Source organism: Arachis hypogaea, chromosome 13 (genome assembly GCF_003086295.3).
Source record: "Arachis hypogaea cultivar Tifrunner chromosome 13, arahy.Tifrunner.gnm2.J5K5, whole genome shotgun sequence".
NCBI lineage: Eukaryota > Viridiplantae > Streptophyta > Magnoliopsida > Fabales > Fabaceae > Arachis > Arachis hypogaea.
This window is the reverse complement of record NC_092048.1, coordinates 69,353,023-69,374,342: the sequence shown is the minus strand read 5'-3', so window position 1 is coordinate 69,374,342 and position 21,320 is coordinate 69,353,023. Positions and strand designations below refer to the sequence as shown.

At 39.4% G+C, this 21,320-nt stretch overlaps 2 non-coding genes across 2 annotated transcripts; both read right to left on the bottom strand.

Annotated features, from left to right (window-relative positions):
- Positions 1–3,676: 3,676 nt before the first annotated feature.
- LOC112738521 (small nucleolar RNA R71) lies at positions 3,677–3,784 on the bottom strand. Its single transcript, XR_003169477.1, has one exon. It is a non-coding gene; the product is annotated as a small nucleolar RNA R71 (small nucleolar RNA).
- An 8,690-nt stretch (positions 3,785–12,474) lies between these two features.
- LOC112738884 (small nucleolar RNA R71) lies at positions 12,475–12,582 on the bottom strand. The gene has a single exon (XR_003169836.1). It is a non-coding gene; the product is annotated as a small nucleolar RNA R71 (small nucleolar RNA).
- Positions 12,583–21,320: the final 8,738 nt, after the last annotated feature.

The following is a 21,320-nucleotide window of genomic DNA, read 5'->3' as shown; positions in this document are numbered from 1 at the left end:
AGAGTTGAACGCCCAAACTGGCACAGAAACTGGCGTTCAACTCCACAAATGGCCTTTGCATGTGCAACACTCAGGCTCAGCCCAAACACACACCAAGTGGGCCCAGGAAGTGGATTTATGCATCAATTACTTACTCATGTAAATCCTAGTAGCTAGTTTATTATAAATAGGACCTCTTACTATTGTATTAGGTATCTTTGGTCTCAGTTTTATTCCATTGTTCATCTTAGGAGACTATTGATCTCGTTTAGGGGGCTGGCCATCTCGGCCATGCCTGGACCTTTCACTTATGTATTTTCAACGGTAGAGTTTCTACACTCCATAGATTAAGGTGTGGAGCTCTGCTGTTCCTCAAAGATTAATGCAAAGTACTACTGTTTTCTATTCAATTCATCTTATTTCGCTTCTAAGATATCCATTCGTACCCAAGAACGTGATGAAGGTGATGATTATGTGTGACGCTCATCATCCTTCTCCCTTATGAACGCGTGCCTGACAAACACTTCTGTTCTACATGAATTAAGCTAGAATGAGTATCTCTTAGATCTCCTAACCAGAATCTTCGTGGCGTAAGCTAGAATGATGGCGGCATTCAAGAGAATCCAGAAAGTCTAAACCTTGTCCGTGGTATTCCGAGTAGGATTCAATGATTGAATGACTGTGACGAGCTTCAAACTCGCGAGTGCTGGGCGTTAGTGACAGACGCAAAAGGAGGGTGAATCCTATTCCAGCATGATCGAGAACCGACAGATGAATGGCCGTGCTGTGACAGAGCATGTGAGCATATCTTTCACTGAGAGGAGGGGATGTAGCCACTGACAACGGTGATGCCCTTTCATAAAGCCAGCCATGGAAAGGAGTAAGACTGATTGGATGAAGATAGCAGGAAAGCAGAGGTCCAGAGGAACGAAAGCACCTCCATTCGCTTATCTGAAATTCCTACCAATGAATTACATAAGTATCTCTATCCCTCTTTTATTATATCATATTCGAAAACACTATTATCACTTTATATCCGCCTGACTGAGATCTACAAGGTGACCATAGCTTGCTTCATACCAACAATCTCCGTGGGATTCGACCCTTACTCACGTAAGGTATTACTTGGACGACCCAGTGCACTTGCTGGTTAGTTGTATCGAAGTTGTGACAATTATGTATTGAGATCAGCGCACCAAGTTGCTCACATTGTCAGGGATTGTTTGAGCCTGGACATCACAATTTCGTGCACCAAGTTTTTGGCGCCGTTGCCGGGGATTGTTCGAGTTTGGACAACTGACGGTTCATCTTGTTGCTCAGATTAGGTAATTTTCTTTTCGTTTTGTTTTCAAAAATTTTTCAAAAAAAAATATTTTCAAAAAAATTTTTTCATCTGTTTTCGAAAAAAATAAAAATATTTTCAAAAAAATTTATTCAAAATTTTTAAGAATGAATTCTAGTGTTTCATGAAGCATGTGAAGCCTGGCTGGCTGTAAAGCCATGTCTAAATTCATTTGGACTGAGGCTTGCAATTTGTTATCAAGAGCAAATTAGTTGTTGCTCATCCACCTGCTGCTGATCCATGATCACCTGCTGAAGCTTGGCTGGCCATTGGCCATGTCTAGTGTTTTGGACTGGAGCTTTCTTTGAAAGCTTGGCTGGCTAGTGAGCCATGTCTAATTCCTGGACTGAAGCTTTAGACTAACATGGCAAGATTCCAGGAATTCATATTAAAAATTTTTGGAATCCTTATTTTTCCTGTTAATATGCGAAAAATATAAAAGAAAAATCCAAAAAAATTAGAAAATCATAAAAATCAAAAATATTTTCTGTTTCTTGTTTGAGTCTTGAGTCGTATCATAAGTTTGGTGTCACTTGCATATGCATCTTGCATTTTTCGAAAATATCATGCATTCATAGTGTTCTTCATGATCTTCAAGTTGTTCTTGGTAAGTCTTCTTGTTTGATCTTGATGATTTTTTGTTTTGTGTCTTTTCATGTTTATCATATGCATTCTTGAATTCTTAGTGTCTAAGCATTAAAGAATTCTAAGTTTGGTGTCTTGCATGTTTTCTTTGCATTAAAAATTTTTCAAAATTGTGTCTATGATGTTCATCTTGACATTCATAGTGTTCTTGGTGTTCATCTTGACATTCATAGCATTCTTGCATGCATTCATTGTTTTGATCTAAAAATTTCATGCATTGCATCCTTTTAGTGTTTTTCTCTTGCATCATAAAAATTCAAAAATAAAAAAAATATCTTTCCCTTTTTCTCTCATCAAATTCGAAAATTTGAGTTGACTTTATCAAAAATTTTTAAAATCAAGTTGTTTCTTATGAGTCAAATCAAATTTTCAATTTGAAAATCTTATCTTTTTCAAAATCTTTTTCAAAAATCAAATCTTTTTCAAAATTCTTAGTTATTTTCGGAAATTCCAAAAATAATTTTCAAAAATCTTTTTCTTATTTTTATACCAAATTTTCGAAAATAACATAATCAATTAATGTTTTGATTCAAAAATTTGAAGTTTGTTACTTGCTTGTTAAGAAAGATTCAAACTTTAAGTTCTAGAATCATATCTTGTGATTTCTTATGAATCAAGTCATTAATTGAGATTTTAAAAATCAAATCTTTTTCAAAATTAATTTCCAAAATATCTTCTTATCTTATCTTTTTCAAAAATTTGATTTCAAAATATCTTCTCTAACTTCCTAACTTCCTATCTTTTCAAAATTTGTTTCAACTAACTAACTAACTTTTTGTTTGTTTCTTAACTTTTTCAAAACCACCTAACTAACTCTCTCTCTCTCATTTTCGAAAATATCTTCCCCCTTTTTCAAAATTTCTTTTTTAATTTATTAATTATTTTATTTTTTTAAATCTTAATTTTCGAAAATTACTAACACATTTTCAAAAACCAAATTTCAAAAATCACTAACTCCTTTTCAAAAATAATTTTCGAAAATTCCCTCTCTCTCTCTCATCCTATTCTATTTATTCATTCATTAACTAACATCTCTTCCTCACATCATCACCAAATTCGAACCCCCCTCTTCTATCTGTGTTCGAATTTCTTCCTCTTTTCTTCTACTAACAATAAGGATCCTCTTTACTGTGACATAGAGGATTCCTCTTCTTCTCTTTTTCTCTCCTCTTTCTTATGAGCAGGGACAGAGAAAAAGGCATTCTTATTGAAGCTGATCCAGAACCTGAAAGGACTCTGAAGAGAAAATTAAGAGAAGCTAAAATACAACAATCCAGAGACAACTTAATTGAAAATTTCCAACAAGTAAAGGAGATGGCAGCCGAACCCAACAACAATGCAAGGAGAATGCTTGGTGACTTTACTGCACCTAATTCCAATTTACATGGAAGAAGCATCTCCATTCCTGCCATTGGAGCAAACAACTTTGAGCTGAAACCTCAGTTAGTTTCTCTGATGCAGCAGAACTGCAAGTTTCATGGACTTCCATCTGAAGATCCTTTTCAGTTCTTAACTGAATTCTTGCAGATATGTGATACTGTTAAGACTAATGGAGTAGATCCTAAAGTCTACAGGCTCCTGCTTTTTCCTTTTGCTGTAAGAGACAGAGCTAGATTATGGTTGGATTCTCAACCCAAAGACAGCCTGAACTCTTGGGATAAGCTGGTCACGGCTTTCTTAGCCAAGTACTTTCCTCCTCAAAAGATGAGCAAGCTTAGAGCTGATGTTCAAACCTTTAGACAGAAAGAAGGTGAATCCCTCTATGAAGCTTGGGAAAGATACAAACAGTTGACCAAAAAGTGTCCTTCTGACATGCTTTCAGAATGGACCATCCTGGATATATTCTATGATGGTTTATCTGAGCTATCAAAGATGTCACTGGACACTTCTGCAGGTGGATCCATTCACCTAAAGAAAACGCCTGCAGAAGCTCAAGAACTCATTGACATGGTTGCTAATAACCAGTTCATGTACACTTCTGAAAGGAATCCTGTGAATAATGGGACGCCTATGAAGAAGGGAGTTCTTGAAGTTGACACTCTGAATGCCATATTGGCTCAGAACAAAATATTGACTCAGCAAGTCAATATGATCTCTCAGAGTCTGCATGGAATGCAAGCTGCATCCAACAGTACTCAAGAGGCATCTTCTGAAGAAGAAGCCTATGATCCTGAGAACCCCGCAATAGCAAAGGTAAATTACTTAGGTGAACCTTATGGAAACACCTATAACTCAACATGGAGAAATCATCCAAATTTCTCATGGAAGGATCAAAAGCCCCAACAAGGCTTTAATAATGGTGGAAGAAACAGGTTTAACAATAATAAACCTTTTCCATCATCAACTCAGCAACAGACAGAGAACTCTGAACAAAATGCTTCTAATTTAGCAAATCTAGTCTCTGATCTATCTAAAGCCACTGTAAGTTTCATGAATGAAACAAGGTCTTCCATTAGAAATTTGGAAGCACAAGTGGGCCAGCTGAGTAAAAGGATCACTGAAATCCCTCCTAGTACTCTCCCAAGCAATACAGAAGAGAACCCAAAAGGAGAGTTCAAGGCCATTGACATAAGCGCCATGGCCGAACCTGTAAGGAGAGGAGAGGACGTGAATCCCAAGGAGGAAGACCTCCTGGGACGTCCAATGATCAATAAGGAGCTTCCCTCTGAGAAACCAAAGGACTCTGAGGCTCATCTAGAGACCATAGAGATTCCATTGAACCTCCTTATGCCCTTCATGAGCTCTGATGAGTATTCCTCTTCTGAAGAGAATGAGGATGTCACTGAAGAGCAAACTGCCAAGTTTCTTGGTGCAATCATGAAGCTGAATGCCAAATTATTTGGCATTGATGCTTGGGAAGTTGAACCTCCCTTGTTCATCAATGAACTAAGTGTTCTGGATCAACTGAAATTGCCTCAGAAGAGACAGGATCCTGGAAAGTTCATAATCCCTTGTACCATAGGCACCATGATCTTTAAGGCTCTGTGTGACCTTGGTTCAGGAATAAACCTCATGCCCCTCTTTGTAATAGAGAAACTGGGAATCTATGGGGTGCAAGCTGCTAAAATCTCATTAGAGATGGCAGACAGCTCAAGAAAACAGGCTTATGGACAAGTACAGGACGTGTTAGTAAAGGTTGAAGGCCTTTACATCCCTGCTGATTTCATAGTCCTGGATACTGGAAAGGAAGAGGATGAATCCATCATCTTAGGAAGACCTTTCCTGGCCACAGCAAGAGCTGTGATTGATGTTGACAGAGGTGAAATAGTCCTCCAATGGAATGAAAACTCCCTTGTGTTTAAAACTCAAGGATCTCCCTCTGCAACCATGGAGAGGAAGCAGGAAAAGCTTCTCTCCAAGCAGAGTCAACCAGAGCCCCCACAGTCAAACTCTAAGTTTGGTGTTGGGAGGCCACAACCAAACTCTAAGTTTGGTGTTGAACTCCCATATCCAAACTCTAAGTTTGGTGTTGGAGAGTCTCAACAAAGCTCTGCACATCTGTGAGGCTCCATGAGAGCCCACTGTCAAGCTATTGACATTAAAGAAGCGCTTGTTGGGAGGCAACCCAATGTTTATCTAATTCTTAGTTTTATTATTTTTCATGTTTTCTTAGGTTCATGATCATGTGGAGTCACAAAATAAATATAAAAATTGAAAACGGAATCAAAAACAGCAGAAGAAAAATCACACCCTGGAGGAGCATCTGTCTGGCGTTCAGCGCCAGAACAGAGCATGGTTCTGGCGCTGAACGCCCAAAATGGGCAGCTTCTGGGCGCTGAACACCAGAACAGGCATGGTTCTGGCGTTCAACGCCAGAAATGGCATACAAATGGGCGTTGAACGCCCAAAATGGCCACCAACCTGGCGCTGAACGCCCAGAGTTGGGTACAAAGGCATTTTTACATGCCTAATGGGTGCAGGGATGTAATTCCTTGAACACCTCAGGATCTGTGGACCCCACAGGATCCCCACCTACCTCTACTCACTTCTTCTCACCACTCTCTTTCACACAACCCCATAAACACTCTTCCCTACAAACCCCTCACCAATCACCTCAATCTCTCTTCCCCACTAAACCTTCACCACTCACATCCATCTCCTCTTCCCTATAAACCTACCTCATAAACTCCACCTACCTTCAAAATTCAAAACCAATTTCCCACCCAAACCCACCCATATGGCCGAACCTTATCCCCCCCTCCATTCCCTATATAAAGACCTCCATTCTTCACCAAATTCACACAACACACCCCTCTACACTCCTCTTGGCCGAAACCACATCTCCCTCTCCCTCTCCATATTTCTTCTTCTTCTTCTTTTATTCTTTTGTTTATTGCTCGAGGGCGAGCAATATTCTAAGTTTGGTATGGTAAAAGCATAGCTTTTTTGTTTTTCCATTACCATTGATGGCATCTAAGACCGGAGAATCCTCTAGAAGAGGGAAAGGGAAGACAAAAGCTTCCACATCCGAGTCATGGGAGATGGAAAGGTTCATCTCTAAAGCCCATCAAGACCACTTCTATGATGTTATGGCCAAGAAGAAGGTGATCCCTGAGGTCCCTTTTAAACTCAAAAGAAATGAGTATCCGGAGATCCGACATGAAATTCAAAGAAGAGGTTGGGAAGTTCTAACAAATCCCATCCAACAAGTCGGCATCCTAATGGTTCAAGAGTTCTATGCCAATGCATGGATCACCAAGAACCATGATCAAAGTATGAACCCGGATCCAAAGAACTATGTTACAATGGTTCGGGGGAAATACTTAGATTTTAGTCCGGAGAATGTGAGGTTGGCGTTCAACTTGCCATACATGGAAGAGAACGCACGCCCCTACACAAGGAGAGTCAACTTTGATCAAAGGTTGGACCAAGTCCTTATGGACATATGTGTAGAAGGAGCTCAACGGAAGATTGACTCCAAAGGCAAGCCGGTTCAACTAAGAAGATTGGACCTCAAGCCTATAGCTAGAGGATGGTTGGAGTTTATTCAATGCTCAATCATTCCCACTAGCAACCGGTCTGAAGTTACTATAGACCGGGCCATCATGATCCATAGCATCATGATTGGAGAAGAGGTGGAAGTTCATGAAATTATACCTCAAGAACTCTACAAGGTGGCTGACAAGTCCTCCACTATGGCAAAGTTAGCCTTTCCTCACCTCATTTGCCACCTATGCAATTCAGCCGGGATTGACATAGAGGGAGATATCCTCATTAAAGAGGAAAAGCCCATCACTAAGAAAAAGATGGAGCAAGCAAGAGAGCCCAGTCATGGAGCTCAAGAGGCGCAAGAAGCTCATCACCATGAGATTCCGGAAATGCCTCAAATGCACTTTCCTCCACAAAACTATTGGGAGCACATCAACACCTCCCTAGAAGAACTGAGTTCCAATATGGGACAACTAAGGGTGGAACATCAAGAGCACTCCATCATGCTCCATGAAATAAGAGAAGATCAAAAAGCAATGAGGGAGGAGCAACAAAGACAAGGAAGAGACATAGAAGAACTCAAGGACATCATTGGTTCCTCAAGAAGGAAACGCCACCATCACTAAGGTGGATTCATTCCTTGTTCTTATTTCCTCTGTTTTTCGTTTTCTATGTTATGTGCTGATCTATGTTTGTGTCTTCATTACATGATCATTAGTAGTTAGTAACTTTGTCTTAAAGATATGAATGTCCTATGAATCCATCACCTCTCTTAAATGAAAAATGTTTTAATTCAAAAGAACAAGAAGTACATGAGTTTCGAATTTATCCTTGAACTTAGCTTAATTATATTGATGTGGTGATAATGCTTCTTGTTTTCTGAATGTATGCTTGAACAGTGCATATGTCTTTTGAAGTTGTTGTTTAAGAATGTTAAATATGTTGGCTCTTGAAAGAATGATGACTAGGAGACATGTTATTTGATAATCTGAAAAATCATAAAAATGATTCTTGAAGCAAGAAAAAGCAGCAAAAAAACAAAGCTTGCAGAAAAAAAAAAAAGAGAAAAAAAATAGGCGAAAAAAATAGAAAGAAAAAGAAAAAGCAAGCAGAAAAAGCCAATAACCCTTAAAACCAAAAGGCAAGGGCAAATAAAAAGGATCCCAAGGCTTTGAGCATCAGTGGATAGGAGGGCCTAAAGGAATAAAATCCTAGTATAAGCGGCTAAACCAAGCTGTCCCTAACCATGTGCTTGTGGCGTGTAGGTGTCAAGTGAAAACTTGAGACTGAGCGGTTAAAGTCAAGGTCCAAAGCAAAAAAAAGAGTGTGCTTAAGAACCCTGGACACCTCTAATTGGGGACTTTAGCAAAGCTGAGTCACAATCTGAAAAGGTTCACCCAATTATGTGTCTGTGGCATTTATGTATCCGGTGGTAATACTGGAAAACAAAGTGCTTAGGGCCACGGCCAAGACTCATAAGGAAGCTGTGTTCAAGAATCATCATACTGAACTAGGAGAATCAATAACACTATCTGAACTCTGAGTTCCTATAGATGCCAATCATTCTGAACCTCAATGGATAAAGTGAGATGCCAAAACTATTTAAGAGGCAAAAAGCTATAAGTCCCGCTCATATGATTGGAGCTATGTTTCATTGATAGTTTGGAATTTATAGTATATTCTCTTCTTTTTATCCTATTTGATTTTCAGTTGCTTGGGGACAAGCAACAATTTAAGTTTGGTGTTGTGATGAGCGGATAATTTATACGCTTTTTGACATTGTTTTTAGTAGGATCTAGTTACTTTTAGGAATGTTTTTAATAGATTTTGTGTTAAATTCACATTTCTGGACTTTACTATGAGTTTGTGTGTTTTTCTGTGATTTCAGGTATTTTCTAGCTGAAATTGAGGGACTTGAGCAGAAATCAGATTCAGAGGTTGAAAAAGGACTGCTGATGCTGTTGGATTCTGACCTTTCTGCACTCAAAGTGGATTTTCTGGAGCTACATAACTCGAAATGGCGCGCTTCCAATTGCGTTGGAAAGTAGACATCCAGCGCTTTCCAGCAATATATAATAGTCCATACTTTGGCCAAGAATTGATGACGTAAACTGGCTTTCAACGCCAGCCTTCTGCCCAAATCTGGCATCCAGCGCCAGAAAAGGATCCAAAACCAGAGTTGAACGCCCAAACTGGCACAGAAACTGGCGTTCAACTCCACAAATGGCCTCTGAACGTGCAACACTTAGGCTCAGCCCAAACACACACCAAGTGGGCCCAGGAAGTGGATTTATGCATCAATTACTTACTCATGTAAACCCTAGTAGCTAGTTTATTATAAATAGGACCTCTTACTATTGTATTAGGTATCTTTGGTCTCAGTTTTATTCCATTGTTCATCTTAGGAGACTATTGATCTCATTTAGGGGGCTGGCCATCTCGGCCATGCCTGGACCTTTCACTTATGTATTTTCAACGGTAGAGTTTCTACACTCCATAGATTAAGGTGTGGAGCTCTGCTGTTCCTCAAAGATTAATGCAAAGTACTACTGTTTTCTATTCAATTCATCTTATATTGCTTCTAAGATATCCATTCGTACCGAAGAACGTGATGAAGGTGATGATTATGTGTGACGCTCATCATCCTTCTCCCTTATGAACGCGTGCCTGACAAACACTTCTGTTCTACATGAATTAAGCTAGAATGAGTATCTCTTAGATCTCCTAACCAGAATCTTCGTGGCGTAAGCTAGAATGATGGCGGCATTCAAGAGAATCCGGAAAGTCTAAACCTTGTCTGTGGTATTCCGAGTAGGATTCAATGATTGAATGACTGTGACGAGCTTCAAACTCGCGAGTGCTGGGCGTTAGTGACAGACGCAAAAGGAGGGTGAATCCTATTCCAGCTGATCGAGAACCGACAGATGAATGGCCGTGCTGTGACAGAGCATGTGAGCATATCTTTCACTGAGAGGAGGGGATGTAGCCACTGACAACGGTGATGCCCTTGCATAAAGCCAGCCATGGAAAGGAGTAAGACTGATTGGATGAAGATAGCAGGAAAGCAGAGGTCCAGAGGAACGAAAGCACCTCCATTCGCTTATCTGAAATTCCTTCCAACGAATTACATAAGTATCTCTATCCCTCTTTTATTATATCATATTCGAAAACACCATTATCACTTTATATCCGCCTGACTGAGATCTACAAGGTGACCATAGCTTGCTTCATACCAACAATCTCCGTGGGATTCGACCCTTACTCACGTAAGGTATTACTTGGACGACCCAGTGCACTTGCTGGTTAGTTGTATCGAAGTTGTGACAATTATGTATGAGATCAGCGCACCAAGTTGCTCACGTTGCCAGGGATTGTTTGAGCCTGGACATCACAATTTCGTACACCATGTTTCATGAAGCATGTTGAAGCCTGGCTGGCTGTAAAGCCATGTCTAATTCTTCTGGATAGGGAATGTCAGGCGTGTCATGTCTGAGTTACATACTAAAGCTTGGTTGGCTATTAAGCCATGCCTGACCCTTTGATTGGAGCTTTAGACTAAAGAGCATAAGATTCCTGGAATTCATATTAAAAATTTTGGAATCCTTATTTTTCTTTTTCAAAATGATTTTCGAAAAAAATTAAAAAAAATACAAAAAAAATCATAAAATCATAAAAACAAAAAAATATTTTGTATTTCTTGTTTGAGTCTTGAGTCAGATTTAAAGTTTGGTGTCAATTGCATGTTCATCTTGCATTTTTCGAAAAATTCATGCATTCATGGTGTTTTTCATGATCTTCAAGTTGTTCTTGGTAAGTCTTCTTGTTTGATCTTGATGTTTTCTTGTTTTGCATCTTTTCTTGTTTTTCATGTGCATTTTTGCATTCATAGTGTCTAAACATGAAAGATTTCTAAGTTTGGCGTCTTGCATGTTTTCTTTGCATATAAAATTTTCAAAAATATGTTCTTGATGTTCATCATGATCTTCAAAGTGTTCTTGGTGTTCATCTTGACATTCATAGCATTCTTGCATGCATTCCTTGCTTTGATCCATAACTTTCATGCATTGCATCATTTTGCATGTTTTTCTCTCTCATCATTAAAATTTCAAAAATCAAAAAAATGTCTTCCCCTTTTTCTCTCTTAAAAATTCGAAAATTAGATTGGACTTTTTCAAAAATTTTTAAGATCTAGTTGTTTCTTATGAGTCAAATCAAATTTTCAATTTAAAAATCTTATCTTTTTCAAAATCTTTTTCAAAAATCAAATTTTTTTCATTTTTCTTAGTTATTTTCGAAAATTTTAAAAATATTTTTCAAAAATATTTTTCTTATCTTTATCTCCTAATTTTCGAAAATAACATCATCAATTAATGTTTTGATTCAAAAATTTCAAGTTTGTTACTTACTTGTTAAGAAAGATTCAAACTTTGAGTTCTAGAATCATATCTTGTGATTTTTTGTGAATTAAGTCATTAATTGTGATTTTAAAAATCAAATCTTTTTCAAAACTAATTTCAATCATATCTTTTCAAAAATATCTCTTTATCTTATCTTTTTCAAAATTTGATTTTAAAATATCCTTTCTAACTTCTTATCTTCTTATCTTTTCAAAATTGATTTTCAAATTTGTTTCAACTAACTAACTAACTTTTTGTTTGTTTCTTATCTTTTTCAAAACTACCTAACTAACTCTCTCTCTTTAATTTTCGAAAATATCTTCCCTCTTTTTCAAAATTTCTTTTTAATTAACTAATTATTTTAATTTTTTGATTTTAATTTTCGAAAAATTACTAACCTTTTTCAAAAACTATTTTCGAAAATCACTAACTCTTTTTCAAAAATTATTTTCGAAAATTCTCTCCCTCTCTTATCTCCTTCTATTTATTTATTCATCTACTAACACTTCATCTCACCCAAATTCGAACCCCCTCTTCCATCTGTGTTCGAATTTTTTTTTTTCTTCTTTTCTTCTACTCACACAGGGACCTCTATACTGTGGTAAAAAGGATCCCTATTATTATTATTTTTCTGTCCCTCTTTTTCATATGAGCAGGAGCAAGGACAAGAACATTCTTGTTGAAGCAGATCCAGAACCTGAAAAGACTCTGAAGAGGAAACTAAGAGAAGCTAAATTACAACAATCCAGCAAGCACCTCTCAGAAATTTTCGAACAGGAAGAGGAGATGGCAGCCGAAAATAATAATAATGCAAGGAGGATGCTTGGTGACTTTACTGCACCTAATTCCAATTTACATGGAAGAAGCATCTCCATTCCTGCCATTGGAGCAAACAATTTTGAGCTTAAACCTCAATTAGTTTCTCTGATGCAGCAGAACTGCAAGTTTCATGGACTTCCATATGAAGATCCTTTTCAGTTCTTAACTGAATTCTTGCAGATATGTGATACTGTTAAGACTAATGGAGTAGATCCTGAAGTTTACAGGCTCATGCTTTTCCCTTTTGCTGTGAGAGATAGAGCTAGAATATGGTTGGACTCTCAATCCAAAGATAGCCTGAACTCTTGGGATAAGCTGGTCAAGGCTTTCTTAGCCAAGTTCTTTCCTCCTCAAAAGCTGAGTAAGCTTAGAGTGGATGTTCAGACCTTCAGATAGAAAGAAGGTGAATCCCTCTATGAAGCTTGGGAGAGATACAAAGAACTGACCAAAAAGTGTCCTTCTGACATGCTTTCAGAATGGACCATCCTGGATATATTCTATGATGGTCTATCTGAATTGGCTAAAATGTCATTGGATACTTCTGCAGGTGGATCCATTCACCTAAAGAAAACGCCTGCAGAAGCTCAAGAACTCATTGACATGGTTGCTAATAACCAGTTCATGTACACTTCTGAGAGGAATCCTGTGAGTAATGGGACACCTATGAAGAAGGGAGTTCTCGAAACTGATACTCTGAATGCCATATTGGCTCAGAATAAAATATTGACTCAGCAAGTCAATATGATTTCTCAGAGTCTGAATGGAATGCAAGCTGCATCCAACAGTACTCAAGAGGCATCTTCTGAAGAAGAAGCTTATGATCCTGAAAACCCTGCAATAGCAGAGGTGAATTACATGGGTGAACCTTATGGAAACACCTATAACCCCTCATGGAGAAATCACCCAAATCTCTCATGGAAGGATCAACAAAAGCCTCAACAAGGCTTTAATAATGGTGGAAGAAATAGGTTCAACAATAGTAAACCTTTTCCATCATCCACTCAGCAACAGACAGAGAACTCTGAACAAAATACCTCTAAGTTAGCAAACTTAGTCTCTGATCTATCTAAGGCCACTGTAAGTTTCATGAATGAAACAAGGTCCTCCATTAGAAATTTGGAGGCACAAGTGGGCCAGCTGAGTAAAAGGATCACTGAAATCCCTCCTAGTACTCTCCCAGGCAATACAGAAGAAAATCCAAAAGGAGAGTGCAAGGCCATTGCCATAACCACCATGGCCGAACCTGGAGAGGAAGGGGAGGGCGTAAATCCCAGTGAGGAAGACCTCTTGGGACATCCAGTGATCAATAAGGAGTTTTCCTTTGAGGAACCAAAGGAATCTGAGACTCATCTAGAGAACATAGAGATTCCATTGAACCTCCTTATGCCATTCATGAGCTCTGATGAGTATTCCTCTTTTGAAGAGAATGAGGATGTTACTGAAGAGCAAGTTACCAAGTACCTTGGTGCAATCATGAAGCTGAATGCCAAACTATTTGGTATTTAGACTTGGAAAGATGAACCTCCCTTGTTCACCAATGAACTAAGTGATCTAGATCAACTGACATTGCCTCAGAAGAAACAGGATCCTGGAAAGTTCGTAATACCTTGTACCAAAGGCAACATGATCTTTGAAAAGGCTCTGTGTGACCTTGGTTCAGGGATAAACCTCATGCCCCTCTCTGTAATAGAGAAACTGGGAATCTATGGGGTGCAAGCTGCTAAAATCTCATTAGAGATGGCAAACAATTCAAGAAAACAGGTTTATGGACAAGTAGAGGATGTGTTAGTAAAGGTTGAAGGCCTTTACATCCCTGCTGATTTCATAATCCTTGATACTGGGAAGGATGAGGATGAATCCATCATCCTTGGAAGACCTTTCCTAGCCACAGCAAGAGCTGTGATTAATGTTGACAGAGGTGAATTAGTCCTTCAATTGAATGAGGACTCCCTTGTGTTTACAACTCAAGGTTACCCTTATGTAAACATGGAAAAGAGGCACAGTAAGCTTCTCTCAAAACAGAGTCAACCAGAGCCCCCACAGTCAAACTCTAAGTTTGGTGTTGGGAGGCCACAACCAAACTCTAAGTTTGGTGTTAAACTCCCATATCCAAACTCTAAGTTTGGTGTTGGGAAGTCTCAACAATGCTCTGAACATCTGTGAGGCTCCATGAGAGCCCACTGTCAAGCTATTGACATTAAAGAAGCGCTTGTTAGGAGGCAACCCAATTTTTATTTATCTAATTTTATTTTTCTTGTTCTTTCATGTTTTATTAGGTTCATGATCATGTGGAGTCACAAAATAAATATAAAAATTGAAAACGGAATCAAAAACAGCAGAAGAAAAATCACACCCTGGAGGAAGACCTTACTGGCGTTTAAACGCCAGTAAGAAGCATCTGGCTGGCGTTCAACGCCAGAACAGAGCATGGTTCTGGCGCTGAACGCCCAAAATGGGCAGCATCTGGGCGTTTGAACGCCAGAATTGCACCCTGGAGAAGAGCTGGCGCTGAACGCCCAGAACAAGCATGGTTCTGGCGTTCAACGCCAGAAATATGCAACAAATGGGTGTTCAACGCCCAGAACAAGCACCAATCTGGCGCTGAACGCCCAGAATTGTGTGCAAGGGCATTTTGCATGCCTAATTTGGTGCAAGGTTGTAAATCCTTGAACACCTCAGGATCTGTGGACCCCACAGGATCACCTCAGGATCTGTGGACCCCACAGGATCCCTACCTACCTCCACTCACTTCTTCTCACCCCTCTTTCACACAATCCCATAAACACTCTTTCCCAAAACTCTTCTCCAATCACCTCAATCTCTCTTCCCAATCACCACTTCACCACTCACATCCATCCACTCTTCCCCATAAACCTACCTCATAAACTCCACCTACCTTCAAAATTCAAAATCACTTTCCCACCCAAAACCCACCCTTATGGCCGAACCTTACCCCCATCCCTTCACTATATAAAGCCCTCCATTCTTCTTCATTTTCACACAAAACAACCCTCTCTTCCCCTCCTTGGCCGAAACACATCTCTCTCTCCCTCTTCTCCATTTCTTCTTCTTCTTCATCTATTCTTTCTTCTCTTGCTCGAGGGCGAGCAAAATTCTAAGTTTGGTGTGGTAAAATCATAAGCTTTTTGTTTTTCCATTACTATTGATGGAACCTAAGACCGGAGAATCCTCTAGAAAAGGGAAAGGGAAGACAAAAGCTTCTACCTCTGAGTCATGGGAGATGGAAAGATTCATCTCCAAAGCTCATCAAGACCACTTCTATGATGTTGTGGTCAAGAAGAAGGTGATCCCTGAGGTCCCTTTCAAGCTCAAGAAGAATGATTATCCAGAGATCCGACATGAAATCCAAAGAAGAGGTTGGGAAGTTCTAACAAACCCCATCCAACAAGTCGGCATCCTAATGGTTCAAGAGTTCTATGCCAATGCATGGATCACTAGGAACCATGATCAAAGTAAGAACCCAAACCCAAAGAATTATATTACAATGGTTCGGGGGAAATACTTAGATTTTAGTCCAGAAAATATGAGGTTGGCGTTTAACTTGCCTATCATGCAAGGAGATGCACGCCTCTACACTAGAAGGGTCAACTTTAATCAAAGGTTGGACCAAGTCCTCATGGACATATGTGTGGAAGGAGCTCAATGGAAGATTGACTCCAAAGGCAAGCCGGTTCAGTTAAGAAGACTGGACCTCCAGCCTGTGGCTAGAGGATGGTTGGAGTTCATCCAACGCTCCATCATCTCCACTAGCAACCGATCTGAAGTTACTGTGGATCGGGCCATCATGATTCATAGCATCATGATTGGAGAGGAGGTAGAAGTTCATGAAGTCATCTCCCTTGAATTCTACAAAATAGCCGAAAAGCCCTCTCCTGGGGCAAGGCTAGCTTTTCCTCATCTTATTTGCCATCTATGTTACTCAGCTGGAGCTTCCATAGAATGAGACATTCCTATTGAGGAAGAGAAGCCCATCACTAAGAAAAGGATGGAGCAAGCAAGAGAGCCCATTCATGGATCTCAAGAGACACATGAAGCTCATCACCATGAGATCCCGGAGATGCCTCAAATTCATTTTCCTCCACAAAACTATTGGGAGCAAATCAACACCTCCCTAGGAGAATTAAGTTCCAACATGGGACAATTAAGGGTGGAACATCAAGAGCACTCCATCATCCTTCATGAAATAAGAGAAGATCAAAAAGCAATGAGGGAGGAGCAACAAAGACAAGGAAGAGACATAGAAGAGCTCAAGGACATCATTGGTTCCTCAAGAAGGAAACGCCACCATCACTAAGGTGGACTCATTCCTTGTTCTTACATTCTCTGTTTTTCGTTTTCTCTATGTTAAGTGCTTATCCATGTTTGTGTCTTCATTACATGATCATTAGTATTTAGTAACTTTGTCTTAAAGTTATGAATGTCCTATGAATCCATCACCTCTCTTAAATGAAAACTGTTTTAATTCAAAAGAACAAGAAGTACATGAGTTTCGAATTTATCCTTGAACTTAGTTTAATTATATTGATGTGGTGACAATGCTTCTTGTTTTCTGAATGAATGCTTGAACAGTGCATATGTCTTTTGAAGTTGTTGTTTAAGAATGTTAAATATGTTGGCTCTTGAAAGAATAATGATAAGGAGACATGTTATTTGATAATCTGAAAAATCATAAAAATGATTCTTGAAGCAAGAAAAAGCAGCAAAGAACAAAGCTTGCAGAAAAAAAAGGAAAAAAATATAGGCAAAAAAAAAAATAAAAAGAAAAAGCAAGCAGAAAAAGCCAAAAGCTCTTAAAACCAAGAGGCAAGAGCAAAAAGCCAATAACCCTTAAAACCAAAAGGCAAGGGTAAATAAAAAGGATCCCAAGGCTTTGAGCATCAGTGGATAGGAGGGCCTAAAGGAATAAAATCCTGGCCTAAGCGGCTAAACCAAGCTGTCCCTAACCATGTGCTTGTGGCGTGAAGGTGTCAAGTGAAAACTTGAGACTAAGCGGTTAAAGTCAAGGTCCAAAGCAAAAGAAGAGTGTGCTTAAGAACCCTGGACACCTCTAATTGGGGACTTTAGCAAAGCTGAGTCATAATCTGAAAAGGTTCACCCAATTATGTGTCTGTGGCATTTATGTATCCGGTGGTAATACTGGAAAACAAAGTGCTTAGGGCCACAGCCAAGACTCATAAAATAGCTGTGTTCAAGAATCATCATACTAAACTAGGAGAATCAATAACACTATCTGAACTCTGAGTTCCTATAGATGCCAATCATTCTGAACTTCAATGGATAAAATGAGATGCCAAAACTATTCAAGAGGCAAAAAGCTACAAGTCCCGCTCATTTAATTGGAGCTATGTTTCATTGATAGTTTGAAATTTATAGTATATTCTCATCTTTTTATCCTATTTGATTTTCAGTTACTTGGGGACAAGCAACAATTTAAGTTTGGTGTTGTGATGAGCGGATAATTTATATGCTTTTTGGCACTGTTTTTAGTATGTTTTTAGTAGAATCTGGTTACTTTTAGGGTTGTTTTCATTAGTTTTTATGTTAAATTTACATTTCTGGACTTTACTATGAGTTTGTGTATTTCTCTATGATTTCAGGTATTTTCTGGCTGAAATTGAGGGACTTGAGCAAAAATCAGATTCAGAGGTTGAAGAAGGACTGCTGATGCTGTTAAATCCATTTTGAGTGCAGGGAGGTCAGAATCCAACAGCATCAGCAGTCCTTTTTCAACCTCTGAATCTGATTTCTGCTCAAGTCCCTCAATTTCAGCCAGAAAATACCTGAAATCACAGAAAAACACACAAACTCATAGTAAAGTCCAGAAATGTGAATTTAACACAAAATCTATTAAAAACATCCCTAAAAGTAACTAGATCCTACTAAAAACATACTAAAAACAATGTCAAAAAGCGTATAAATTATCCGCTCATCACAACACCAAACTTAAATTGTTGCTTGTCCCCAAGCAACTGAAAATCAAAATAGGATAAAAAGAATAGAATATACTATAAATTCCAAACTATCAATGAAACAGAGCTTCAATCATATGAGCGGGACTTATAGCTTTTTGCCTCTTGAATAGTTTTGGCATCTCACTTTATCCATTGAGGTTCAGAATGATTGGCATCTATAGGAACTTCAGATTTCGAATAGTGTTATTGACTCTCTTAGTTCAGTATGATGATTCTTGAACACAGCTTCTTTATGAGTCTTGGCCGTGGCCCTAAGCATTTTGTTTTCCAGTATTACCACCGGATACATAAATGCCACAGACACATAATTCGGTGAACCTTTTCAGATTGTGACTCAGCTTTGCTAAAGTCCCCAATTAGAGGTGTCCAGGGTTCTTAAGCACACTCTTTTTTTTTTTTGCTTTGGACCTTGACTTTAACCGCTCAGTCTCAAGTTTTCACTTGACACCTACACGCCACAAGCACATGGTTAGGGACAGCTTGGTTTAGCCGCTTAGACCAGGATTTTATTCCTTTAGGCCCTCCTATCCACTGATGCTCAAAGCCTTGGGATCCTTTTTATTTGCCCTTGCCTTTTGGTTTTAAGGGTTATTGGCTTTTTGCTCTTGCCTCTTGGTTTTAAGAGCTTTTGGCTTTTTCTGCTTGCTTTTTCTTTCTATTTTTTTTTCGCCTATTTTTTTTTTCTGCAAGCTTTGTTCTTTGCTGCTTTTTCTTGCTTCAAGAATCATTTTTTTATGATTTTTCAGATTATCAAATAACATGTCTCCTAGTCATCATTCTTTCAAGAGCCAACATATTTAACATTCTTAAACAACAACTTCAAAAGACATATGCACTGTTCAAGCATACATTCAGAAAACAAGAAGCATTATCACCACATCAATATAATTAAACTAAGTTCAAGGATAAATTCAAAACTCATGTACTTCTTGTTCTTTTGAATTAAAACAATTTTTATTTTAAGAGAGGTGATGGATTCATAGGACATTCATAACTTTAAGACAAAGTTACTAACTACTAATGATCATGTAATGAAGACACAAACATAGATAAGCACATAACATAGAAAACGAAAAACAGAGAAAGTAAGAACAAGGAATGAGTCCACCTTAGTGATGTCCTTGAGCTCTTCTATGTCTCTTCCTTGCCTTGGCTGCTCCTCCTTCATTGCTTTTAGATCTTCTCTGATTTCATGAAGGATGATGGAGTGCTCTTGATGTTCCACCCTTAGTTGCTTCCAATAATTGTGTGGAAGAAAATGTATCCCCTGAGGTATCTCAGGGATCTCTTGATTTGCAGTCAAATGTTCTACCACTGAGCTATAGACCCTTGATGGAAGCTTTTGTCTTCCCTTTCCTCTTTCTAGAGGTTTCTCTGGCCTTAGGTGCCATCAATGGTTATGGAAAAAACAAAAAAGCTATGCTTTTACCACACCAAACTTAGAATGTTGCTCGCCCTCGAGCAAAAGAAGAAAGAATAGAAGAAGAAGAAGAGGATATGGAGGAGATGGATGGAGGTGCGTATTCGGCCATATGGGTGGGATTGGGTGGGAAAGAGATGTTGAATTTTGAAGGTAGTGGTGTTTGGATGTGAGTGGTAAAGGGTTAATAAGGAAGAGTGTTTATTGGGAATAGAGGATGATTGAGAAGAGAGAAGAGAGTGAGTGGAGGTAGGTGGGGATCCTGTGGGGTCCACAGATCCTGAGGTGATCCTGTGAGGTCCCAGATCTTGAGGTGTCAAGGCATTTACATCCCTGCACCAATTTAGGCATGCAAAATGCCCTTGCACACAACTCTGGGCGTTCAGCGCCAGGTTGGTGCCCATTTTGGGCGTTCAACGCCCCTTTGCTGCCATTTCTGGCGTTGAACGCCAGAACCATGCTTGTTCTGGGCGTTCAGCGCCAGGATGCTCCCATTCTGGGCGTTCAGCGCCAGAACTATGCTCTGTTCTGGCGTTTGAACGCCAGACAGATGCTCCTCCAGGGTGTGATTTTTCTTCTGCTGTTAGATAAACATTGGGTTGCCTCCCAACAAGCGCTTCTTTAATGTCAATAGCTTGACAGTGGGCTGTCATAGAGCCTCACAGATGTGCAGAGCTTTGTTGAGACTCTCCAACACCAAACTTAGAGTTTGGTTGTGGCCTCCCAACACCAAACTTAGAGTTTGACTGTGGGGGCTCTGGTTGACTCTGCCTTGAGAGAAGCTTTTTCTGCTTCCTCTCCATGGTTGCAGAGGGAGATCCTTGAGTTTTAAACACAAGGGAGTCCTCATTCCATTGAAGGATTATTTCACCTCTGTCAACATTAATCACAGCTCTTGCTGTGGCCAGGAAAGGTCTTCCTAGGATGATGGATTCATCCTCTTCCTTTCCAGTATCCAGGACTATGAAATCAGTAGGGATGTAAAGGCCTTCAACCTTTACTAATACGTCCTCTACTTGTCCATAAGCCTGTTTTCTAGAGCTGTCTGCCATCTCTAATGAGATTTTAGCAGCTTGCACCCCATAGATTCCCAGTTTCTCTATTACAGAGAGGGGCATGAGGTTTATTCCTGAACCAAGGTCACACAGAGCCTTAAAGATCATGGTGCCTATGGTACAGGGTATTATGAACTTTCCAGGATCCTGTCTCTTCTGAGGCAATGTCAGTTGATCCAGATCACTTAGTTCATTGATGAACAAGGGAGGTTCAACTTCCCAAGTATCAATGCCAAATAATTTGGCATTTAGCTTCATGATTGCACCAAGAAACTTGGCAGTTTGCTCTTCAGTAACATCCTCATTCTTTTCAGAAGAGGAATACTCATCAGAGCTCATGAAGGGCATAAGGAGGTTCAATGGGATCTCTATGGTCTCTAGATGGGCCCCAGAGTCCTTTGGTTCCTCAGAGGGAAGCTCCTTATTGACCACTGGACGTCCCAGGAGGTCTTCCTCCTTGGGATTCACGTCCTCTCCTCTCCTCACAGGTTCGGCCATGGCGCTTATGTCAATGGCCTTGCACTCTCCTTTTGGATTCTCTTCTGTATTACTTGGGAGAGTACTAGGAGGGATTTCAGTGATCCTTTTACTCAGCTGGCCCACTTGTGCTTCCAGATTTCTAATGGAAGACCTTGTTTCATTCATGAAACTTACAGTGGCTTTAGATAGATCAGAGACTAGATTTGCTAAATTAGAAGCATTTTGTTCAGAGTTCTCTGTCTGTTGCTGAGTTGATGATGG